This window comes from Spinacia oleracea, chromosome 4 (assembly GCF_020520425.1).
Source record: "Spinacia oleracea cultivar Varoflay chromosome 4, BTI_SOV_V1, whole genome shotgun sequence".
Lineage (NCBI taxonomy): Eukaryota > Viridiplantae > Streptophyta > Magnoliopsida > Caryophyllales > Amaranthaceae > Spinacia > Spinacia oleracea.
In genome coordinates, this window is record NC_079490.1 from 8,147,394 (window position 1) to 8,168,235 (window position 20,842).

The window sequence follows — 20,842 nt, forward strand, 5'->3', positions numbered from 1 at the left end:
CGTGACCTCGTCCCTCGTGGGCGTGACGTTGTCAGATCAAGTGTAATTGGATTTCCTGTGAGTTTACACCCAATCGACTAGTAATATAGGAGTCGCCATTCAGTTTTTAACGACAATGAGAAAAACTGACAAAACCCGGTTATCGTGACATAAAGGGAGTGCAATTATGTTTGACCACGACGGCCATAGGTTCCCTTGTGATCCCTGGTGTGGGGATCGCTCAACGTACACCCGCAGGGCAGAGATTGAGAGTTCGGGGGACTGTAACTACCGAGAGGAGTGCTCTTCGATAACTCCAAAGGCAGGTTATCCTTACTAGCTCAGCATAAATAATTGAAGGGACATGCGTTAACTTTTAAACTACTCTGAATTGATTTTAGCAATATGCAACACATAATACTAAATCGATCGTGATTATCTTGTTTAGATTGATTTAAGGTACCTAGCATGATAGTTCAATTGTCCAAGGTATTATCTTTATTAGGCGTGATAGATCAATCAAATTAATGGTTTAACAATTTTGTAAAAGGGGTGATGAAAGCGATTAAATCATACGAAGGGACACATTACAACGCACCCTTGAGAAGTGCGTTGTGGTTCTCAGAAAACTAACCACTTTGGCTTTGCTATTTCTCCTTTTATTTAACGAATCTCGAGTTTCCAAGCAAGGTTCCAGTATCCGGGCTTAATTCTTCAGCTACAAGGGACAGGATACGTTCTGTTCGACTTTTGGGTCGATTGCGACAGAACACGGGATCAATTTCGCAGTGTGAGGCTTAGGCTTAGGGTTGGAGTCAATACTCGGATTATGAATTGTGTGTGTGTTTTCTTCACGTCGGTTTTTAGGCTGTATTTATAGGGAAGAGTTTGTGGAAAGATAGATTTGAAGATACTAATCCAAAAAGAATCCGGAGATAAAACGGCCCCAGGCATTTTCGGCGCCCAGGGCAGGGCGTTAAAGATTTTGGCGCCCAGCTCTGGGCGTTGAAAATGGGATCTGGGCCGTTTTCCTTGTCAGGTTTGGACTCTTAGAATACGGAGCTTCTTGAGACTTATCCGAGTCTTTTAGTGCGTATTAACCTTATGACGGAATGCGTCTGGGCCCGTTACGAACTCTAGGTTCGTTAGGATTTTAATTAATACGTAACTCTTATTTTCGAATTATACTAGGAACAGAATTCCTTTTATAAATTCTATCTCTTTTAGGATTTATGTTGGAGTGCAACACCTAATTCTGACAGGTTTCTATCTTTTATGTCTTGCCACTTTTAACAACTTCCCGTTATGGCAGTTACTATTTTTAGCAGGTTTCTATAAATAGCAGGTTTGGCTTAAATGAAAAGGGTGATCGAGATTCGTTATTTTATAGGAGACGCGTTGCCAAGTGGAGATTTATGTTCTCATCATCGAACCTTCCCTTTCGGGAATGGGGACAAAAGTAGGTGTCTACACTCGGGTATGCACCGAGCTGTTTGATGTATTTGTACTTCCCCCGAATATTGAATGAAAAATGATTGTTTGTTATTTGGCTGCCTCTTTTCAACTTTTTTGCACTTCCGAAGCTTTAAGTCTTTGCCTTTGAATCCGTAGATTTGCGAGTTCTTCAAATCCGTAGATCTGCTAAGAGACTCCAGTATTTTTCGAGTTCTTCAAATCCGTAGATCTGCTAAGAGACTCTTTAGTTTTGCGAGTTCTTCAAATCCGTAGATCTGCTAAGAGACTCTTTAGTTTTGCGAGTTCTTCAAATCCTTAGATTTGCTAAGAGACTCTTTAGTTTGCGAGTTCTTCAAATCCGTAGATCTGCTAAGATACTCTTTTAGTTTCCAGACTCTTCAGATCCGTCGATCTGCTAAGAGGTCTGAATTGTTCTTCCGATCTCTTGTGGTTCGGAAACCTGGGCAAGAGATCGCTAGTCTGCCTCTTAGTTATGACTTTGGCGATCCATGGATCTGAGCCGAAGTTTTATAACTTGATTTGAGCGACTATTTGTTGCGAACAAGGTTTATCGAGGTATCGCGAATCCGAGGATTCTGGACGATGCCCCGAAGTGCATGATTTGGTCATTTCTTGCATTTTATCAAGGAATGGGAAAAGTCAACCTGTTTATAGTCTCGGATTGATCAGATCCGAGGCCGCATGTATATAAAAGGAAAATGAACTTAAAATATAGAGACATGTTTAATGAAACACATGGTGCCGAAGGCTTTCCTCTTCTCATTAAACAACTTACTTGGGTTACAACTAGAGATCATACAAAATACTTCTTGAGAACATCGGTATTCCAATGGTTCTTCAAGATTGTTCCATCTAACTGCTTTAGCATAAAAGTGCCTGGCCTTTTTTTCGGAATGGATGATGTATGGTCCTTCCCAGGTGGCTGAGAGCTTGCCATGGATCCGTCCTTTCTGAACTGAGGCGGCGTTTCTGAGTACTAGATCGCCAACCTTTAGAGGTCTGGCGTTGACTCTTCGATTGTAATGCTTGTTGGCCCTCTGTAAGTAGGCCGCATTGAGTGTTCTAGCATCGTTCCGAGCTTCATCTAGTAGGTTGAGGGCTTCGGACAGAATTTGGTCGTTGCTTTCTCCCTAGAGTCCATCATACTTGTTGTATGCCTGGATCCTCAAACTTTCTGTTCCGATTTCTACAGGGATGACAGCCTCGGATCCGTATACTAGATGGAATGGTGTTTTCCCAGTGACCTCCTTCTTGGTGGTCCGAAGGGACCATAACGTTCCAAGTAGCTCTTCTAGCCACTTGCTTTTTTCGTCCTCGACTCTTTTTTTGAGTGCGTTGAGAATGAGTTTGTTTGCAGCTTCAGCTTGTCCGTTGCTTTGTGGGTGGCACACTACTGAGTAAGCTAGGTGGATGCCGAATTGCTTGCACCATTTTTTCAGCGGGGTGTTGTCAAACTGTTTTCCGTGGTCGAAGACCATTAGTCTTGGTATGCCGAACCTTGTGATGATGTTCTGTCAAATGAACTTACGAACCTGTGGTTCGGTGATGGAGGAAACGGCTTCGGCTTCAATCCATTTGCTGAAATAGTCGACTCCTACAATCAGCCACTTTTTTTGGTTCGCAGCTGAGGGGAAGGGACCAATGATGTCTAACCCCCACTGTGCTAATGGTAAGGGATATAGTGTTCATTGTAGAGTTTGAGCTGGCTGGTGGATAGCTGGTGCGAACTTTTGGCATTTCTCGCATTTCCTCGCCATCTGCTTTGCTTCGGAAACCATGGTGGGCCACCAGTATCCGGCCCGAAGGGCTTTGTGTGCCAATGTCCTGCCTCCGATGTGGTTTCCGCATATTCCGAGGTGGATTTCCCTTAGGATGTAATCAGCGTCGGTTGGACCTACACACTTCAGTAATGGAGCAGAGCATGATTTCCTAATGAGCTCTCCTTTGGCGTCGATGATGAACCATTTGTTGAATCTTTTCAGCTTTCTCGCCTGTAGCTTGTCTTCGGGAAGTTCTCCCATTTCTTTGTATGCAATTACTGCGTCCATCACTAGAGGAAAAAACCTTATAGGTTGCCCTTAAAATAGGCTTATAGGTTGCCAATTGCAAGGGCAACATATGGGGGGGTCACTTTTGTGAAATTATCAAAGGTTGCCCTTAACAAAGGCAACTTATAATCTTATAAGTTGCCCTTGTTTGCAACAAGGGCAACTTATGTGAATACAAGGGCAACTTATAAGCTTCACAGAAGTTGCTCTTGTTTGAAACAAGGGCAACTTATAAGCTGCACATAAGTTGCTCTTGTTGCAAACAAGGGCAACTTTTGAGTTTCTTTTTTTTTTTTTTTTTAAAAAAAATCTGCACGGTCGTACCTGATATTTTGCAATATAAAATTCTGCATTATAATTTATAGAATACTGTTTCACCAAACAATATCTTGACATTCCTCAAAAATTATATAAATTTCAAATTTCCAATAATATTTCCAAATTAATTCAAATGTAATTAATTAATTAAATCGATAAATAACAAAATAATGTAATAGTCACGAATAACTACAATTCTGCTCTAATTATTACACTGAGGTAATTCACAATCGTTGAAGTAAGTAGCCCACTTGTCTCGAACTTCATCCAACTCCTCTTTGGTGAAGGGCCCCTCCCTTGGAGTTGTGAATACCTTTAAAAGAACAACGTACATGCAAACCAATAAATTAAATTAAGTTTCATATGCGAAAACACAAATTATATTGGTCGCGAAAACAACTTTCTGAGTGTACTAAGACTCATTTCAAGTTCTTTATGCACATCTAAGGCTCACTTAGCTCGATATAGATCATATTTGGCCAAAAATGGCATTTTCGATCCCAAATATCAAAAAATGAACCTAAGTACACTTTTTAAATATTTTCCATGATTTATATGATTAGTTATATGTTTATAAGACTCATTTCAAGTTCGTTATGCACGCTTATGGGTCATTTGGGTCGATATAGGTCATTTATGGCCAAAAATGGCATTTTCGATCCCAACTACCAACAAACGAACTATTTCCACATTCTAACCCATTTTCATGATTCATATGATTAGTTATATGTTTATGAAACTCATTTGAAGTTCGTTATGCAAGCCTAAGGGTCATTTGGGTCGATATAGGCCATTTATGGAAAAAATGTCATTTTCGATCCCAACTACCAACAAACGAACTTATATCCACATTCTAAACCTTTTTCGTGATTTATATGATTAGTTATATGATTATAAGACTCATTTCAAGTTCATTATGCACGTCTAAGGGTCATTTGGGTCGATATAAGTCATTTATGGCCAAAAATGGCATTTTCGATCCCAACTACCAACAAACGAACTATTTCCACATTCTAACCCTTTTTCATGATTCATATGATTAGTTATATGTTTATGAAACTCATTTGAAGTTCGTTATGCAAGCCTAAGGGTCATTTGGGTCGATATAGGCCATTTATGGAAAAAAATGGAATTTTCGATCCCAACTACCAACAAACGAACTTATATCCACATTCTAAACCTTTTTCATGATTTATATGATTAGTTATATGATTATAAGACTCATTTCAAGTTCGTTATGCACGCCTAAGGGTCATTTGGGTCGATATAAGTCATTTATGGCCAAAAATGGCATTTTCGATCCCAACTACCAACAAACGAACTATTTCCACATTCTAACCCTTTTTCATGATTCATATGATTAGTTATATGTTTATGAAACTCATTTGAAGTTCGTTATGCAAGCCTAAGGGTCATTTGGGTCGATATAGGCCATTTATGGAAAAAAATGTAATTTTCGATCCCAACTACCAACAAACGAACTTATATCCACATTCTAAACCTTTTTCGTGATTTATATGATTAGTTATATGATTATAAGACTCATTTCAAGTTCATTATGCACGCCTAAGGGTCATTTAGGTCGATATAAGTCATTTACGGCCAAAAATGGCATTTTCGATCCCAACTACCAACAAACGAACTTATATCCACATTCTAAACCTTTTTCATGATTTATATGATTAGTTATATGTTTATAAGACTCATTTTAAGTTCGTTATGCACGCCTATGGATCATTTGGGTCGATATAGGTCATTTATAGCCAAAAATGGAATTTTCGATCCCAACTACTAACAAATGAACCTAATGACACTTTCTAAATCTTTTTTATGTTTCATATGCTTAATTAGAGTTTACTAAGATGCATTTCAAGTTCTTTATGCACACATAAGGCCTATTTGGGACGATATAGGTCATATTTGTCCCAAAATGACATTTTTGACGGTTCATGCCAATTATAGGCGAATAGTTAACATGTATAGTCCCGAGCATATATTCCCGAGCCTTTTCATTAAAAGACAGCAATATAACATCTAATATTTGAACATATCAGAAACTGATCAGTTCAGCTGCAGATCAGCAGCAACAGATCAGCAGCTGAACTGATCAGTTTCTGATATGTTCAGTTGCAGATCAGCAGTAGCAGATCAGCATCTGAACTGATCAGTTTCTGATCTGTTCAGTTGCAGATCAGCAGCAGCAGATTAGCAGCTGAACTGATCAGTTTCTGATCTGTTCAGCAGCTGATCTGCTGCTGCTGATCTGCAACTGTGCAGATCAGAAACTGATCAGTTGTGACAGGCCTTTGGTCCATTGTCAACTTTCTCATTGCGATATTAATTTTGCTCGTTTGCTCATTTTTAGAGCTACAAATGAGTTATTAACATTAGTTGTATCTTGCAACACACATTAACGCATAAAAGTCACATGAGAAGCATTCCGATATCAATAATATTCTGATAGCGCAAATAAAAATGAAGAACATATGAAAATTATAAGAGAAACTAAGTGACAGATTTCATGGCAATTACGATAGGTCATATTTGGCCCAAAATGACATTTTTGACGTTTCATGCCAATTATAGGCGAATAGTTTTTTTAAACTAATTTCTAGCCTAATAATACATCATAAATTATACTATTTTATGTACCTTTTCCAGATCTTGAACTTCCTTGCAACTTTTGAATATGTCATGCATGAATTTCATCACGTAATAGCCACACTCGACCCCACCCTCTTGTTGGGCGCACTAGATTAAAGAGAACATAAATTAATAGGAAATATAATTGTTTTGGCCGTACAATAAGTAGTGAACAAATTATTATTTACCTTAACTGATTTCCATTGAGGAATTGCGCTTTTTTTGACATTCATTTTCATCAACACTCTGCAATTCCACAATTCATTGGACGTTAATTAACATTAAATGCTTGAATGTAAAATATGATTGCAAGTTTTATTTGATATGTACAAAAAAAAAATTACGGAATGTACTTATTCAATAGTGACTTGACCAACACGGATCGTAATGGATCTCGACGACAAGAATCAAATTGATAAATTGTGTGGCTTGGAACACATATCACAAGGAACATCCAATGGAGGCTGCAACCACAAAATAGTGGTTTAATAATCCATAATATGCCACTAAAATCACAAAATATCATTAGAATCGACACTAATGTAGGACAATAAAGATATTAAAGCAAAGGCATACTCTTCAAAGTACGGGGCTAATATGAACTTGTTTTTAGCTTTTGTGCATTGACGGATACCGTCATCGAGATATTGATTGACTTCGGCTCGATTGTTCATGCAACTAGCACCACTTATTGATTGTGGATCCAACCACCCAATATGACTATCCGAACTAAAATCATCGAACTGAAGTGACCTAAAGAACAAGCAAACATAAGAATAATCGAAACTTGGCACACCATTTACCTTATTAAATATATTACCATAACTAACTACATTAATTACCTCATGAAGACTTGTATCATTGAGATATTAAGCATATCACCTTTAAGGAATTCACATATATCGTCTTTAGTTACCCATGCTATGCCATGCTCGAAAAAGTGGAATAATGACATGTCCATCTCAACTCCAATAGCATTATCACCCGGTAACCCACTAACAAGACTATGCAACCATTTGCACGGCTTACTGAGAGAGTCAAACACATCTGATTCCACAAGTAAATTTGCATGAGAAACTGAACCTTTCGATGATTTAAGTTTGTAGTCTTGACTCTTGCCTTGTGAACTTCCTTTTGCAATCAACTCCATTGATCGTTGACCATCTTTGCTAGCTTGAGTTGGTGGTTTCTTTGGTTTAGCTGTCTTTGGTGGCGCTTTTAGTTTCTTGATGATCTGCAAGGTTAATTTACAAAACCAAGAGATTATGAAAAAACTTGTTTATCGAAACATATAGGAAATGTTATGCAAAATAGAAAGGCGTGGAATTAGAAACACAAAGCACCTCGTCTGAAAACTTCACCCATGCAAATGGCCATAGTACATAAGAACCGGAGGCATCGCCCAAAGTATGGAGAAAAGCATTGGGCACCGGAAGTATCCAATCCAAATAGTCTTCATGAACATTGTATGGGCTGACCGCATAATAACCACTCGGGACTTGCTTGAAGTGGACTAGTGGCCGATCACTTTGTGGTTGTGCATTCGCATCGGCCACCACATACAATTTATCACCATTTGATTGTCCCGGGTGTAGTAGTTCGCAAGGCGTCTCCTCCTAACATTCAACCATCACGAGTAAAAATAGCCATCACGTTATTGAATGAATTAAAACTCCAAAATTTATATAAGAACATTACTAAATTAAAACTCTATAATTCACCTCACCTTTAATTCAAACATTGGTTGAACTCCAGTAGGCAGTTGAACTCTAGCGGGTGGTTGAACTCCTGTAGGTTCTTGACCTTCAGTATGCAGTTGAACTCTAGCAGGTGGTTGACTCCAGTAGGTTCTTGACCTTCAGTAGGTGGTTGAAGGTCAAGAATTGGTTGGCTTGATGAATCCAAAGGGCTACGGCGGGGCAACTCCAAGCTTTGTAAGCCCATCTGTTGTAGGATTGCCTCAGTTATCTCCTTCTTCAGTTCTTCTCTCATCGAAGCAATATCTGAAGTTGTTGAAGAAGCAATGGATTTTGAGTTGGTGGGCTTGCGATATTCTTCACCATACGCCTTTTTCAAGCCAATACGTACCCCTCCAAAAGCTCTTGGATGTCCGGGAGGGTCAGGTCCAAGAGTCATGTACAAGGGATCCTTGTTTAAAAATGTAGAAACCTTGCCTTCAGCACATGCTTGTTGATATTCAACCTATTTTACGAAAACAATATAAAAAATGATTGTTATATTAACACTAAAGGTAGACAAAATGTATAATATATATATATATATATATATATATATATATATATATATATATATATATATATATATATATATATATATATATATATATATATATATATATATATATATATATATATATATATATATATATATATATATATATATATATATATATATATATATATATATATATATATATATATATATATATATATATATATATATATATATATATATATATATATTAATTCAAATTATTGAAAAGCACTCCATTTACTTACTAGTTTATCACAAGCCTCTTTTGTTTCGGGATTAACAATTATATATTTCCCGTTTTTGTCGAGACTATGCATCGAACACCACCAATCATTGGCACGGGTGTTGCCACTGTTGGGGTATAATCCTTTTTCTTTCCATCTCTTCCTCTTTTCTTCATAAGTCTCGGGACCTAGCCGATGACTATGTTTTTTCTTCTTTGCAGAATCAGAACACTTTTTGCGCTTTTCCTACAAAGTATACATGTTAACTTCAATGCAAAATGTAAACAATAAATTTATTAAGTACGTAGGTAGATTATTTGAAAATTTACCACTGCATGTGGGGTTGTTTTTTGTGCAACAAAAGCCTCCCATTCCTCTGGTGTGATGTGCTTCCAAATGTCAAAAGGGAGCTTTATAGGTGGCGCTTTTTCACCTTCTTTTTCACCTTCTTTTTCACCTTCATTTTCACCATCATTTTCACCATCATTTTCTCCTTCATTTTCACCTTTCTCTGCCTTAGTTCTCTCCCTCGTCTTAGAAATCCAGCCACTCACCAACTTGGCTTTGAAATTTTTGAATCTCATACGTAGATCAGATTCAAAAACGTCCTTCTTAGCAAGGGAAGGTTCAATATGGAATTGATTCTACACAAACAAATAAAAATGGAAATGTTAGTTAACATGTATAGTCCTGAGCATAAATTCCCGAGCCTTTTCATTAAAACACATCAATATAACATCTAATATTTGAACAGATCAGAAACTGATCAGTTCAGCTGCAGATCAGCAGCAACAGATCGGCAGCTGAACTAATCAGTTTCTGATCTGCACAGTTGCAGATCAGCAGCAGCAGATCAGCTGCTGAACAGATCAGAAACTGATCAGTTCAGCTGCAGATCAGCAGCAGCAGATCAGCAGCTGAACTGATCAGTTTCTGATCTGTTCAGCAGCTGATCAGCTGCTGCTGATCTGCAACTGTGCAGATCAGAAACTGATATGTTCATCTGTGCTGATCTGCCTATGACCCTATTAGATTACAAGGCCATTAGCCTATTTATCCCACATAGGTAAATGTTCTATTGTCTTGATTTTGGTATGGTATGCTATGAATTGTATAGGTAAGTTTAAACACATATTGTAGAGAACAATTGGAAACTAAGAAATACTCGTCAATTGAATCCATCAGTTGAATCAGCATATTAAGGATGAGCTATGATAAAGATAGACATAATATGAAGCTAGAAAAACAAATTCAGTCTTCACCTCATATCGTGCATATATATGGTGAATTGGTGACCGGAAAAAGGAATGTACAACTTGCAGGGGGAAGGGGAGGATTCCTTGTGCTAGAAGGAAAAGCTTAATACCTTTTCGAGCACCTATTTCTTATCCTTAACCACGAAGAGGGGCTTTTATCAAATTATAACTTCATTTTACATAATGCAAAATCATGGAATGCCACTTCCACCTATGAACCTGCCTCACTAGGGCGAAAACGATGCAAAACTTCAATAAAATTATACGTCAACAAGCACAGATGAACAGATCAGTTTCTGATCTGCACAGTTGCAGATCAGCAGCAGCAGATCATCAACTGAACAGATCAGAAACTGATCAGATCAGCTGCTGATCTGCTGCTCCTGATCTGCAGCTGAACTGATCAGTTTCTGATATGTTCAGTTGATGATCTGCTGCTGCTGATCTGCAACTGTGCAGATCAGAAACTGATCTGTTCATCTGTGCAGATCAGAAACTGATCTGTTCATCAGCAGATCAGCTGCTGAATAGATCAGAAAATGATATGTTCAGCAGCTGATCTGCTGCTGCTGATCTGCAGCTGAACAGATCAGTTTCTGATCTGTTCAGCAGCTAATCATGTCGTTGTTATGTTCGGACGTATTAGTTGTGCATTCCCTAGTTATGCTCGGACTATTAGCATGCTCTAGTTCGGACATCAAGTACACGATTAGATAAATTTCTAGAATTAAAAATTAGGCTTACCATTGTATCATCCCACAAAGTTTTCTTCAAGCCCTCGGGTACATCCTCCCATTTCAACAAAATTGAAATCTTCCGCATACAAAGGCCTATAAATGTTGCATACTTACGGCGCCACTTACCACAAGGGTTATCGAATTGATTGTACTCCAAGTACATCTCTTCTCTCACCCCAAGTCCTTTTGTTGGCCCTCTCCCCTTTCTCTTCACACGCTTTTTAAAACTTTTACTCGTGCTAACTTCATTTGCCACCACATGTTGATGGTTTTCAATTGGGGGTGCCCTATCCGCCATAACCTCAAACTGATCAATTCTATGTAAATATTCATCATGTTCACGATCTTCCGGCTCACCTTTATCCTCCTCCACCGCTGCATCATAATCCCCATCCTCACTACGGTCATCGTCATCATCCATCAGCTCATCCATACTATGGTCATCATTATCATCCATGATAGAGCTATACCTGAAATTAAAGAAACAAAACCACGTCACAAAACAAATACATAATTTGCATAATAATTATCACAATATATAAAATGATTCCTATGATTAGTTATATGATTATAAGACTCATTTCAAGTTCGTTATGCACGCTTATGGGTCATTTGGGTCGATATAGGTCATTTATGGCCAAAAATGGCATTTTCGATCCCAAATCTAAACAAATGAACCTAAGTCCAAATTCTAAACCTTTTTTAGATGTTTCTAAGATTCATTTCAAGTTATCTATGGCCCAAAATGACAAACTTATATGGCCCAAAATGACATATATATAGTCCACATTCTAAACATTTCAAACATAAGCACACAGAGAAAATAGTCAAACTTATATTAAAAGAAATGAACTTAAAAACAAAGCAAGACTACGAGGCCGAAGCCCAAATAGTCAGGCTCAAAATATGTACAATACAAAATACCAAAATACCAAATACGTACAATACATACTACCAATAGCTAAAATGTGACTACGCCCAATATAGTAACTTTAGGTTACAAATTTCAACACAACACAATACACAAGTACATTGCATCAATATGGTTTTCTTCAGTACACAATATACAAGTCTTGCACCACCAACGCAATACACAAGTCTTGCACCACGAACTGCTCCTTGTTGGTTGTTTCTTCAGGCTGGTCTGAAGTCGCCTCTTGTGTTTTCTTGATTCATGTACTGTAGACCAATTGAACATGTGGCCTGTTAGTACGGTCCAACACACAGTGACAAGAACTAAATTAAAAAGCTAGATGTTGTGCCAATTTGACTTGTTTAGTTCATACCTCTAACCATTGCTAGATTTCATCATCAACAAGTATTCCTTCCGTGTGATCTGAACGCATGTAATTTGTGTCATTATCCACATTGTTTGTCACTTCAGTTTCGGGATTGGTGAAAGGAGGTGTATCATCAAAAGCATCATACTTGTCCTCATCCTCAACATCACCGACACCGAGGATGCTTCTCTTTCCCGGTACAACAATTGACCACTTCTTATCGGCGGGGTCGGTTATATAAAATATTTGCTTAGCTTGTGATACAAGTATAAATGGCTCATCAGTCTCACGCAAACGACCCGGGTCTACAAGAGTGAACCCACAAGGATCATCCCTTTTTACACACCTCTTATTATTATCAGCCCACTTGCACCAAAACAGACCAACAGTCAATTTTGTTCCGTACTTAAGCTCCCATATATCTTGGACTCGCCCATAGTAAGACAACTCGGCATCAACTGGAGATCTATCCTTAGCACTAGCATACTCTCTTGATGACGCCACAAGGGAGACACCACTATTTTGCACTGACAACGACTTCTGATCTTGGCGATCGGTCCAAAATGTGTATCCATTGACATCATAACCCTGAAATGACTGCACGGCTTCCTGAGGACCAAGAGCTAGATACTGAACAGTTTCACAAACAGTATTACCAGCTACTTCTAGTTCACCCATCACCTTATCTTGGAACCATTTAATGAACTCTCTATTATGCAATTGCGTCAATTCTCTTTCCCCTTTGGAAGGGTATTCATTAGCCAATTCCTGCTTATGCATCACCAAATACGGGTGGACGGCTAGAATATGATGCAACACATATAAGTGAGCTTGTAACAGCTTATGCGTAGAAGGTGAGATCAATTTTGACCCAATTGTACCCTTGCCTTCTAGTCTTCCCTCATGCCGGGATGTAGGAAGTCCAATCGGTTCAAGTTTTGCTAAATACTCGGCCACAAAATTTCCAACTTCTTCACCCACGGTGCCTTGAATCATACTACCTTCTGGTTGTGCAGGATTCCTCACTTTATCTTGTAAAACACCCATGTGTCTCTCAAAAGGATAACACCACCTCAAGAACACTGGACCGCACAACTTAATTTCTCGAACAAGATGGCAAATTAAATGAACCATTATGTTAAAGAACGAAGGTGGAAAATACATCTCAAATTCGCATATTGTTTGGATTACTTTGTTCTGAAGTTCATCGAGTGTTGACGGATCAAGCACTTTGCTACATATCGTATTGAAAAATGAACAAAGACTAGTAATAGTATGTCTCACATGCTTTAACAATATCCCACGAATTGCAATGGGTAAGAAGGTTTGCATCATGACATGACAATCGTGAGATTTCATACTTGTCAACTTCAACTCGCCATTTAAAGACACAAATCTTTTCATGTTCGATGAGTACCCCGAGGGAACCTTAATGCCATACAAGCACTCACAAAATAACCGCTTTTCTACTTTGGACAATGTGTAACAAGCCGGAGGCAAGTAATGGGTATTCTTCTTCCCTTTGTCGTTGCCCTTTTCTTTGCCTTTGCCTTTGCCTTTGCCTTTGCCTTTTGTCTTGGCACCCCCTGTTTCCATTTCCTTCCTTCTATTATTTTCCGAAGTCTGAGGCCACAGCTCTGGACAAAGCCCCTTACTTTTAAAGTATTCTCGCACTCCCTTGGTATCCTTTGTCTTTCCCGGAATATTCATAAGTGTCCCAAGAATTGCTTCACAAACATTTTTCTCGATATGCATGACGTCAAGACAATGCCTAACCGGTAGATCTTTCCAATATGGAAGTTTCCAAAACACGGACTCTTTTTTCCATAATCCGGTTGTACCCCTGTCTTTCACTGACTTGCCGAAGACCGTTTCAACACCCTTGACCCGCTTATAAACTTCCTTACCAGTCAACGTTCTACGGGCGACATCCATCTCAACATCCCCATCGAATGTTGTCTTCATCTTATGATAGGGATGATCACGTCTAAGAAGCCTTCGCGTTCGCAAGAACACATATTTGTGACATTCAGAAATATATTTGGATTTTGTATCATCTTCACAAGTCGGGCATGCTTTCCTTCCTTTGTTCTTGTACCCGGATAAGTTACCATAAGCAGGGAAGTCATTGATGGTGCAAAAAAGCATTGCACGCAATCTAAACGTCTCATTTGCATGTGCATCAAATACGGAAACCCCTTCATCCCACATCTTTCTCAAATCATCAACGAGAGGTTCAAGGTAGACATCTATGTCGTTTCCCGGTTGTTTAGGCCCCGATATAAGAAGCGACAACATGATGTACTTGCGTTTCATACACAACCAAGGAGGTAAATTATATATGACTAAAAGTACTGGCCATGTACTATGTTGGGAGCTAAGAGTGCCAAATGGATTCATCCCATCCGTACATAACCCAAGCCTCAAATTCCGAGGTTCCTTACCAAAAGTGTCATGAAGCTTGTCAATAGTCTTCCACTGGGGAGAATCAGCAGGATGTCTAAGCAAACCATCTTTCTTCCTTCGATCAGGATCTGCATGCCACCTCAAATTCCTTGCATCTTTTTTTATCGAAAACAGGCGCTTGAATCTCGGTATTATGGGAAGATACCACAACACCTTAGCTGGGTACACATTCTTACCCTCGCTTACCCCTTTGCGTTTGTAACGCGACACTCCGCACCGTGGACACTTATCCAAATTCTCATATTGCTTATGATATAGCAGGCAATCATTTGGACAAGCATGTTGAAGGAAATAATGCCCTTGGTCCAAGTATGCATTCTATGTTAAGTCTAATAAATGCGGTTCAGTATTAATTACAAGTTAATAATTCAGTGAGATCAAGTGAGCTGAATGCCTAGCTAGAGGCCGCTTCAGTTCAAGTGGAATTAATGATATTAATCCACAGCTTACTCTTGACTAAACCCGTAGGGTCACACAAATAGTACGTAAACGGATCAAGTATTTAATGGCATTAAATACTCCATCTATGGATATTCGGAATCGACGGATCTTGGTTTCGGTGGGAGCTGAGATCGTCACAGGCAAGAAATGAATACTCCGGAAACGATGATATTGCCGGAAACGGAAATATGGATCGTATCGGAAATATAAATATTATCCAAGTCGTAGATGTTGCCGGAAACGGAAACATGGTACGTATCGGAAAATATTATTGGAAATGGAAATATTACCAGAATCGGAAATATTGCCGGAAACGGAAATATTGTCAGAATCGGAAATATTGCCGGAAACGGAAATATTGTCAGAAACGGAAATATTGTCAGAATCGGAAATATTATCGGAATCGGAAAATAATTCCGGAAACGGAAATATTAAATATTTGTTCGAAACGGAAATTGATTCCGGAATCGGAAATATTAAATATTGTTCGTATCGGAAATGAATTCCGGAACCGGGAATTTAATCGGAAGCGTATCGTACGAATAAGCATCGGACGAGGCCTGCCGGACGAGGGCCCAGCTCGAAGCCAGGCCATCGCCCAGCAAGCCAAACGCGCGCCACAAGCCCAGCCAAGGCAGCGCCCAGGCCTACCGCAAGGCAGGCCCAGCGCGCGCCAAGGCCACGGCTGCGTGGGCCTCGCTGCGTGGGCTGCTGCTCGCACGCACGCGCATGGGCGGCCCATCGAGGCTGCCGTGTGTGTGTGTGTGAGTTTGTGTTCATGCACGATTCCTGAAATGTGCAGAGTTCGGTTAATGATTAAATTCCTAATTCTATTTGATAAATTAATTAAATAAGAGTTTTATTATAATTCTAATTTAATTAATTCGTATCCTAATAGGATTCCAATTCTCTTTCCATACCCCTATAAATATGTGGCCTGGGTTCACAATTTATAACGAGTTTTAAAGTATTCAAAGTGAGTTTTTGAGAGAAAAATTCAGTCACACATCTTGCTCAAAAGTGCCGAAAATTCTAGTACCTTAAGGGCGATTCTAGTTGGTCAATCTTAAGGCGGATCCGGACGTGCTGTGGACTATCTACGGAGGGACGACACTTGGAGTCCTAAAGACTTGTTCTTGTTCGGTTCGGGCGCAGCTAGGGAGGGCACGCAACAAAGAGTATGCATCTAAATTATGCTATATGATTATGTGTAAATAATATGTATTCCTGGGTTAATGGTTGTTTCCGCATGATTTATGTAATATCATATGTATCATAACCTAACAGTGGTATCACGAGCCCCTTATTATTTTCATAATCTAATTTGCATGAACATGGTTAAATATTACAAATTTGCAAGAATTAAAAGGGGTGATTAATTTTCGTAATTGTTAATTAATTGCAAATTGCGTTTATTTAATTATACGTACGCAGTTTTTCGGCAGTTTCTTCGTTACTCATCCAAATCGAGTGATTTTTGTGTCAATTCCGCATGTAAAAGGCATTCTAAAATTTTGACAAAAATAATATTTTTCTGCCGAACCCAGAATTCTCAAATTCGAAGCCTAACTATGACTTTTCGAAGGTTTTAGTTTTTCGAATGCAAAATTTCGTAAATTTAAGATGTTAAATTAAATATTTGCGATTCTTGTTGATAAATCTTGAATTTTTGATTGACCTACTGTATATGTTTAACAAGTTTGAATGCCTAGCCTTGTTAATTATGCAATCTAATTCGTAATTATGATTAATTTGTTGAAAATTAGAATAATTTAGAATTAATTTGATTTTCATAATTAATTATAATTTAATTAGAAACCTATGATTAAAAACCACCATAAAAATTGTAAATTTATGATAAATTTTAAATTTTTATGACCTAGACTTGAATCCATAACAATCGGAAATCAATTGAATTTTAAATTTTCGATTTTTTCGCCCTAAAATTATGAAATTAATATTATTTATTAATTTGTCATTAATTTTAAATATAAATTTTAAATTTTTATGCGATTCGTTCATATAACTTGCACGCACAAAGCAATGGACGCTTCGTGTTACCCTTAAGGGGTGTTGTATAGTGCGGGCATGCGACGACGAGCAAGGGAGCTCGTCGCCCGTGCGGCACCAATGCAATGAGCAAGGCATGGTGCACGAGCACAAGGCAGCAGCCCTGCCTTGTGTCGTGGGCCACGAGCTATGAACAAATGGGCATGGGCGAAAGGCAAGCCAAGGCAGTCGCGTGTGGGCAGCAAGCGAGCTGCGCCACAACGCGCACTGCCTCGCGCAAGAGCGCGCAGCCTCACGCGCAGCGAGCGCAAGCTCGCGTGCCACGAGCGCTGCGCCCAGCGTTGCTCGCGCGCACAGCGAGCGATGTCGCGCGCCCAGCGAGCGATGTCGCGCGCACAGCGAGCGATGTCGCGCGCACAGCGAGCAATGGCTCGCGCGCACAGCGAGCGATGGAGCGCGCGCAGCGAGCGCTGGCGAGCGCGCACTGCGAGCGATGGCTCGCGTGCGACGAGCGCTGGCGCGCGCGCAGCAAGCACCACAGCGTGCGATGGCTTGCGATGGTGATGCAGCAGCTATGCGACGAGCGCATGGGCTGCGCGCACATGGCCAGCGATGGCTGTGTGCGTGCGGCCCATGGGCACGCAATGCGTAGGATGTTTGCGTTGCGATTAGATCGTTTTGAATGTTTAATTTGAAATTTTTCAGTTTACGTAATTTTAATTAATTTTAAAATTAATAATTTAAATTATTTTCTAGGATTTTAAGTTTGAATATTGTAATTATAATAAATTTTATTTATTCTAATTATTTTACTAAAATTAAAATCATGAATTAATTTAAATACGACTGAAATTAAATTAAACTTTTGGATTCAATTATAAATTTATATGAGCTTTAAATTTTAATTAAATTTGTATGTTTCCGGTTAGACTAGAAATACATTTTTATGTTTAAAATTAGTAAAGCATATGAATTTATTGGTTTAAGTGGGAGCCCTTTTAGTCATAAACTCTTGATTAGGTCTACAAATCCTTAAGGTTAAAACAACTTGATTAGAATTAATAAGGACTGAATAATTGGTAGATTATTGGTGCCCTTGATTAATTGCTGCAAATGTTTACGTGATGCATAATGTGTTTTACTAACCAGCTATGTGGGCCATTCATGATAATGAATGGGTGAATGGTATATATTGTATATGTACTGTTTTGCAGGTTATGAAGTGACTAGTATGGCCCAAATAGGATAGAAAATATGGTCTGCGTACCATTAATTTGAATGTAATTGGTCTAAAGTACCAAAGTTGTTTTTCAATTCAAATATGGTCTGCGTACCATCAAATAGTTGTAATTAGTTATAGCTTATCCTATTTGAAGAAAATGTTGCCTCCCACGGAGATTTTCAAGACGGACTTTGAAGTCAAAGCTTCAAGATGAAGTCGGGCCATACTAGATCACATTTATCTTATGCATGTTTTAAGTTATTTATTGCTTTTAAATATGTCTTAAAATGCATGAGATCAAAAGCTTGATTATGTTGCATGATTAAGGATTTTAGTTCACTTAAAAGCTAACCAACATAGTAAGAGCCTTAAGTTCCAAACTTAAAAATTGAGTTATAAGGTGCCATGCCAAAATATACACTTGCTTGGATATCCTTTACATCAATCTAGTAATAGTTTTCGCTCAGCGAGGTGTTACTTATTGGTCCTAAAGGGGAAAGGTACACAAATAATTGTGAGTACATGTTAGTTTTGGTGAAACTCAACGATATAAGTAAGGAGTCCTTTTATGTCGTGGCAAAATCGATAGGTTTACCTAATAAGTTCTTAGACGTACCTATCAACCAAGAATAGTTTCTAGACTATTAGCAAAAGGCTTTTGCTTACCTAAGATGTTTTAGGATTAAGTCGACAAACTGTGCTTAGTTCTTCAATGATTTTAGGATCTTGGAATCATTTTATTCACACCTGCCGGAACAATAAAATCGAATAAAATGCTAATAACTTGTTTGAATTGCATGGTTGCTTTAATTTCAAGTTATTATTCATGATAAATGTTTAGACTTTGCATGCTTCAATGTATGTTTTAATTATTGTTTATAATTAAATATCTTGCACTGCAATAAATCCTTTTAGAAAGGTAACAGTAAATTTCCTCGATTGGTAGTGAATCCAAGAACGATTCACGGAAATGAGAGAAAGTGAGCAATTTAAAATGTACGTTTCTTTTAGCGACTTTTATGGTTGTTTTCGAATATCAAAGTCGAATGGAAAACCGATTGGTGCTTGTGAATTCAAAATACAATGTAGTTTTGAGATCATAAAGCATTGAGTTTAAACGCTCAGCTTTACCAATGGTTAACAACCTAATATCCTTGTCCATTTAATTCTCGAATGAGTCTAGTCCCTAGACATTCGAATAGATCGATGCTTAGAGAACTTTAGACGCTTCTGTGAGATCATCTAGTTGAAACAAAATATTCAACATAAATTAAAATGGTAAAGAACCTTGTTGGTGACATTGGACATGTCTAACAAAGTATAAAAGTCAACACTAAAGAATTCAATTCTTAAGACTATAAGAAAGGGTACAAGAAATAGGAAAACGAGGAACAAATGAAAGGAATTTACGATTCCGTTTCTACCTATAAGTTTATGTTTAAAGAGAAGTCACCTAGCAATCAAACTTCCTTGGTATCATATACCGCTTGAGGTTCTTACTTCGGTAATAACTCAAACAATGGAAGCTAGGATACACTAATGACCTACAAGTGGGAAATGAAGCATGGCAATGCTACATTAGTTGTAGGGTCATCTAGTTTGTTTTAAGTCCTTTCAAAGGCTGGAACTAAATGGCTATTTTGTTCCATAATCAGCATACCTAAATTTCTGCTTCAAACACAGAAAGACTCACATTCAGAAGAACAAAAACAATGCTTGTTTGTTTGTTTATTTGAATGAAATGGTCATTTACGGAATGAGTCAATATGCTTGATTAAAACAAACAACTCTTTAAAGAACTTTACTAGGTTCAAATCAACCCCTTGATTTGAGTTCCACTAATCTTTGGCATTGTTGCTTAGACCATTATCAACAAGTTAACATTCAAAAGCTCTATTTTAATGGACTTTTGAAAGTTGGTTGATTTCTAGATCAACTTAAGACAAGCTAGTCTTACTTGTTGAAAGTAACAAAAGATATGAACTATTGTTAGAACGCCTAGACGATAGAGTTCAAAGCTAAAGAAAAATTTTATGACTTTATTATTTCATATGGATTTGAGTGAATATAGGTTTATTGACTCAAATGTGATATAAGTTGAATCTGTTTGGGTAGTTCCAAGATTCAGAAGTATAAAATCCACTTGGCAAGAAATCATAAAGATCTAGGTTAGATCATGTTGATGATTACTTGAGACCAAATATGATCATCAATGATTGTGTGTTGTAATTTCACAATCTAGGTCCATAAGATATGGCATATCGTAGTTGGAATAATCGAAGTCAATTAGTACTTGATTCGATCAATGATGAATCATAAAGACTTTTTCCTATAATTTCTAAAACAAAATGCTCAACTACCACCAAACTAAACCAAATTCGTCAAAGCTATTGAAAAGTAATTTCAGGATATCTTTTCAATTATATATATCTAAAGAGTTGCTTAACTCAGTGGGAGCTTAGTGTTTG